The sequence below is a fragment of the Apium graveolens genome, chromosome 4, assembly GCF_009905375.1.
Source record: "Apium graveolens cultivar Ventura chromosome 4, ASM990537v1, whole genome shotgun sequence".
In the NCBI taxonomy this organism is placed as follows: Eukaryota; Viridiplantae; Streptophyta; class Magnoliopsida; order Apiales; family Apiaceae; genus Apium; species Apium graveolens.
In genome coordinates, this window is record NC_133650.1 from 295,411,814 (window position 1) to 295,417,813 (window position 6,000).

Here is a 6,000-nt window from a genome sequence, read left to right on the forward strand (position 1 = left end):
GCATAGACATATACTATGGTGGGAGGTGAAGAATAATGACCAAATTATTATTTAGAAATATCAATAGGACACTGTAAATGAACAAAATTTGCTTGAGAAAGGTTTGGGTGAGACTAATGATGAGAAGTAGTAGATACTAAAAAATCTTTCATCTAATTTGGTTTGATTTTATTTTTGAGGAAAATTTGAGCTGGAACAATAATGTCAGCTGAAGAATCAGGAGTAGAATGTAATGGATAAGGTAAATTTATGATAGAAGAACTATCAACATGATCTTCAATAGGATTTATAATAAAAGGAAAATCATTAACAGAAAAACCAACTTATAATGGAGAATCATTATCAGTATCAAGAAGAAGAGGTGTGTAAGGAAAACAAGAAGAAGGAACATGTATTTTATTAGGAAAAATATCTTCATAAAAAACATGTCTGAAAGTGTGTGTTTGCTTAGTGACATGATTAAACAGTTTAAATCCTTTCTGTAGTAAAGGATAATGTTAGGAATATGTGTATTAGTTTGATGATAAGTTAAGCAAAATACTTAAGTAGAAATCTAGTGTTTGTAGCCTCAACGGATAAGACCATCTTGGCTATCCGTTGAAGGAGTAGCCTTACTTAGCAATAAGTTTGGTATTGTAGCACATTTCACTCTCTGGTTTCAAGCTGTAATTCTTAGATGTTGTTAGGAAATAATCAGTCATGTTGACTACTAATGGATGTACAAATAGGAGGGCTAATTATAAATATTTCATGCCTTGTAATTTTGTATAAGTGAAGAAGTGTCAACGGATATTGAAGACCTTCAACGGATAAGAAACAAAGCTTCAACGGATGTCTCTAATACTTCAACGGATAATATCCATCAACGGATAAGTGCTTCAATGGATAAAGCTTCAACTGCTAGAGCATCAACGGATAAAGCCATCAACGGATGAAAGCTTCAACGGATGCTCAGTCTCATAGCAGTTGATAGTGACAGTTAACAAAGCTGACAGAGGCACATGGATTGATAGAGATGTGGTAGCCTATTTCAGGAACAGCAGAAAAAGCAGCCGTTTTTAGTCTGGTTCAAAATGGAAAGTCAACAGATAATTCCATATTACACTGGATAAAAATAGAATAGAAACAAGTGGAGAACTATTTTCTTATTGTACTTTATCTTTGTCTTCACTTGTAAACTTGGTGATATATAAACTAAGTAGTAGCTAGTAATTAGATGTGAATTTTCCCTAAGTTGTTTAGAAATATCAAGAGAGAAAATCATCTAGTTTGTACTAGGAAGCAGCTGTGATTTAATTTCGAATCACAGATTTTTTGAAATAACACATCTCTGGTGGAACAACAAATCCACCAGAAAAGTTTTTAAGTTCTTTGTGTTCATTACATTTGTGTTTGAATATATATCTGTCTGCATCAGCTCCAAGCAATTCACACACATTTGATCACTCAAACACTTAGCCTTACAAACTGCTCAAAACTTGAAAAAGTTTTGAGATTTACATTCAACCCCCCTTCTGTAAATCTCATTGTTAGTCCACTGGGAATAACAATTGGTATCAAAGCAAGCTCTTAACATATAAAGAGTTTAAAGATCTATTCTGCTAACATCATGAGTGCACAGAAGAACTCTCCTGTTACCATCATGAATAGGAAGGATATTGGTGTAAAGATTCCAGTCCTGGAAAAGGATAATTATCATCAGTGGAAAGTGAAGATGCATTTACATCTTCTTTCTCAAGATGAAAGCTACATCAACTGTATTGAAAATGGTCCTCACATCCCTCACAAGATAGCCACAGCTGCTACTGCAACAGTTGCTGTTGGACAGTCTATTCCCAAGCCAAGAGCAGAATGGACTATTGAAGACATGGAAGAAATCTGCAAGGATAAGAGAGCCATGAACATTTTGTTTAATGGCTTAGATCAAGATATGTTTGACAATGTCATCAATTGCCAAACTGCAAAGGAAGTTTGGGACACTGTACAAATCATCTGTGAAGGTACTGAGCAGGTCAGAGAGAACAAAATACAGCTTCTTATTCAACAGTATGAATATTTTTACTTTGAAGAAGGTGAATCATTAAATGATACCTTCAACAGGTTTCAGAAACTGTTGAATGGATTGAAGCTGTATGGTAGAGTGTACCAAGTCAAGGATTCCAACTTAAAATTTCTTAGGTCTCTGCCAAAGGAATGGAAGCCCATGACTGTCTCTTTGAGAAACTCTCAAGATTATAAGAACTTCACACTTGAAAGATTATATGGAATTTTGAAGACTTATGAACTTGAAATGGAGCAGGATGAGCTGTTGGAAAAGGGAAAGAGAAAAGGAGGAACAGTTGCTCTTGTAGCTGACTGTGAGAAGATGGAAGCCAGGAATGAGGAGAAGACAATGCCAAGTCTCAAAGTTGGCACAAGCAAATAAGATGCAAGCAAGGGTAAAGAGCAAGTTGCTGAGGATGAAGACAATTCCAGTCAGGATGAATCTGATGATATTGAAGAACATTTGGCCTTTCTGTCCAGGAGGTTTGCAAAGATGAAGTTCAGGAAAAACACAAAGTTCACTAAGCCAAACAAAAACATGGTGGACAAATCAAAGTTCAAATGTTACAACTGTGGCATTAGTGGACACTTTGCAAGTGAGTGTAGGAAGCCAAATTCTGAGAAAAAGAAATTTGAGCAAGTTGATTACAAAAAGAAGTATTTTGATTTGCTCAAACAAAAGGAAAGAGCATTTCTCACTCAAGATGATTGGGCAACAGATGGGGCAAACGAAGATGATAATGTGGAATATGTCAACCTAGCCCTGATGGCTAATTCTGATGAAAATGAAACTAGTTCATCAAGCAACCAGGTAATTACTACTGATCTCTCTCAGCTCTCTAAACATGAATGCAATGAAGCCATAAATAATATGACCAATGAATTATATCATTTGTGTGTTTCCCTTAAATCTCTAGCAAAAGAAAACACTAGGATCAAGGAGAATAATGTGTTTTTAAGTGATAGGAATGCTGTGTTAGAGGATCAGGTAATTGAGCTTGAAAAGATAAAACTTAAATGCCTGACTGTTGAGAGTGAACTAGCAGAAGCTGTTAAGAAAGTGGAAATTCTTTCTAAACAGTTAGAAAGTGAGCAAGAGGTAATCAAGGCCTGGAAAACATCTAGGGATGTTAGTGTTCAGATTGCAAAGGTCCAGGGAATTGAATCATTCTGTGAGGATGCCTGGAAGAAAAACAAAAAGAAGTTAGAATTAATTGATGGATTGTCAACGGATGTGGAATCAACGGATGATGAAAGTTATCCGTTGAAGGAAGAAAAGGAGCATCTGTTGAAGGCTCATCAATTAAAACAGGCAAGTTCTTTTAAAAATAAAAATCTAAATAAAAAGAATGATTCAACTCTCAAGAACTTTGTCAAAGAAGGAGCTAGCACATCCAGAGATGTTAGTAAGGTGAATATAGGACATATGACTTTAGATCAGCTAAAAGATCGACTTAAGTTGGTTGAGGATAAGAAGGAAACTAAAAGAAAATCTAAAAGAAATGGGAAGGTAGGGATTAATAAACACAACAATTACACACCTGATAAGTATGCTCCTAGAAAAAGCTGTGTGCATTGTAAAAGTGTTAATCACCTATCTGATAATTGCAAATCTGTTAAAAATACTCCCATGCCTTCAAATCCCTCCATACCTAACATGTCTATGTCATCTCTGCATGCTATGCCTGTTATGTCTCACCAGAATCCCCATGCACATTTTGCAAACATGCCATACATTAACAATCCTTATTTTACTGCATTTAGTATGCCTCAAATGCCATACAGTATGCCTATGTGGAATAACATGCTTGCACAACATATGCCTTATCAAATTCAATCAAATGTGTTAAATGATTCTGTGACTAACCCTACACTTCAACCAACCACATCTGAGACCAAGGTTGACCCAAAGTTACCTAAGTCAAAAGATGCAGGAGGAATGAAGTCTAGGAAAAAGACTAACAAGGGTGGACCCAAGGAAACTTGGGTACCAAAATCAACTTGATTGATTTTGTTGTGTGCAGGGACAAAGAAGGAATCTATGGTACTTGGACAGTGGTTGTTCAAGACACATGACAGGAGATTTCACCCTGCTCACAGAGTTTAAGGAGAGAGCTGGCCCTAGCATAACCTTTGGAGATGACAGCAAAGGATTCATTATGGGATATGGCTTGATTTCAAGAGAAAATGTCATCATTGATGAAGTTGCATTGGTTGATGGTCTCAAACACAATTTATTGAGCATCAGTCAACTATGTGACAGAGGGAATACTGTTTCCTTCAATTCTGAAGCCTGTATTGTCACAAGTAAAAAGGACAATAAAGTGGTTCTAACTGGAGTTAGAAAAGGGAATGTGTACTTAGCTGATTTCAACTCTACAGATGCAGAATCCATTACTTGTCTTCTCAGCAAAGCAAGCTCAGTTGAAAGTTGGCTATGGCACAAGAAGCTGTCTCATTTGAATTTCAAGACAATTAATGATCTAGTCAAAAAGGACTTAGTTAGAGGAATGCCTCTAGTGGAATTCACAAGGGATGGACTGTGTGATGCTTGTCAGAAAGGAAAGCAAAAGAAAGTATCATTCAGTAAGAAACTTGAATCTGCAATTGATGAACCACTACAACTTCTACACATGGATCTTTTTGGACCAGTCAATGTATTGTCAATTTCAAGGAAAAGATACTGCCTAGTGATTGTAGATGATTTCTCAAAGTTTTCATGGGTTTATTTTCTTGGATCAAAGGATGAAGCTAGTGAAATCATCATCAATCATATCAAGCAAGTCAACAATCATCCTGATTTCAAAGTAAGGAATATTAGGAGTGACAATGGAACTGAGTTCAAGAATTCAACCATGAAGATGTTCTGTGAAGAAAATGGGATCATGCATGAGTTCTCAGCTCCAAGAACTCCACAACAAAATGGTGTGGTGGAAAGGAAGAACAGATCACTAATTGAAGTTGCAAGGACAATGCTTGAGGAGTCAAAACTCCCAACTTATTTTTGGGCTGAGGCTATTAACTGTGCATGTTACACTCAGAATATTTCTCTAATCAATCAAGCAAAATGCATGACTCCCTATCAATTATTCAAGAGAAGAAAACCAACTTTAAACTTTCTACATGTCTTTGGTTGCAAATGCTACATCTTAAGGAATCAATCTGATCATAAAGGAAAGTTTGATGCAAAGGCTGATGAAGGAATATTTGTTGGTTATTCTGCTGGAAAATCATATAGGGTCTACAATCTAAGAACCAACATTGTCATGGAATCTGTACATGTTGTGTTTGATGATAAAAAGATTGATGGACTAACAGATGAGGGACATCATGAAGGACTCAAATTTGACAATATTGAGATATATTGTGATGATAGTGAAGATGAGAATGATGAAGAAGGCATCTCAAGAGAAACCAGAGTCTGCCTTTGGATAATGCACAGAATGCTGCATCCGTTGAAAGTCATAATTCAGCTTCCGTTGAAAGAAGCAATGCAACATCCGTTGAAAGACAAAGTGCATCATCCGTTGAAGTTCATAAAGAAGCATCCATTGATCACAGTCTGTCAACGGATAATCAATTCACCTCATCAGTTGATAGAAGTCCCAATTCCTTTCAAAGGATCAGCAACTCAGGGGGAGTTTCAACAAATCAACATTCTATCTCACATCATGACAATACTGAGGCAACCTCATCAAGGGCTAATCTACCACCTCAAAGGAAATGGACCAAGAATCATCCTTTTGAACTGATCATTGGTGATGCTACATCAAAAGTACAAACTAGAAGGGCTACTCAAGATGAATGTCTGTATGGTAGTTTTCTATCACAGGACGAACCTAAGCGAGTGGAAGAAGCTCTTTTGGATCCAGATTGGATTTTAGCAATGCATGAAGAGCTAAATCAATTTGAGAGGAACAAAGTATGGAAGCTGGTACCCAAGTTAAAGAACAAGAG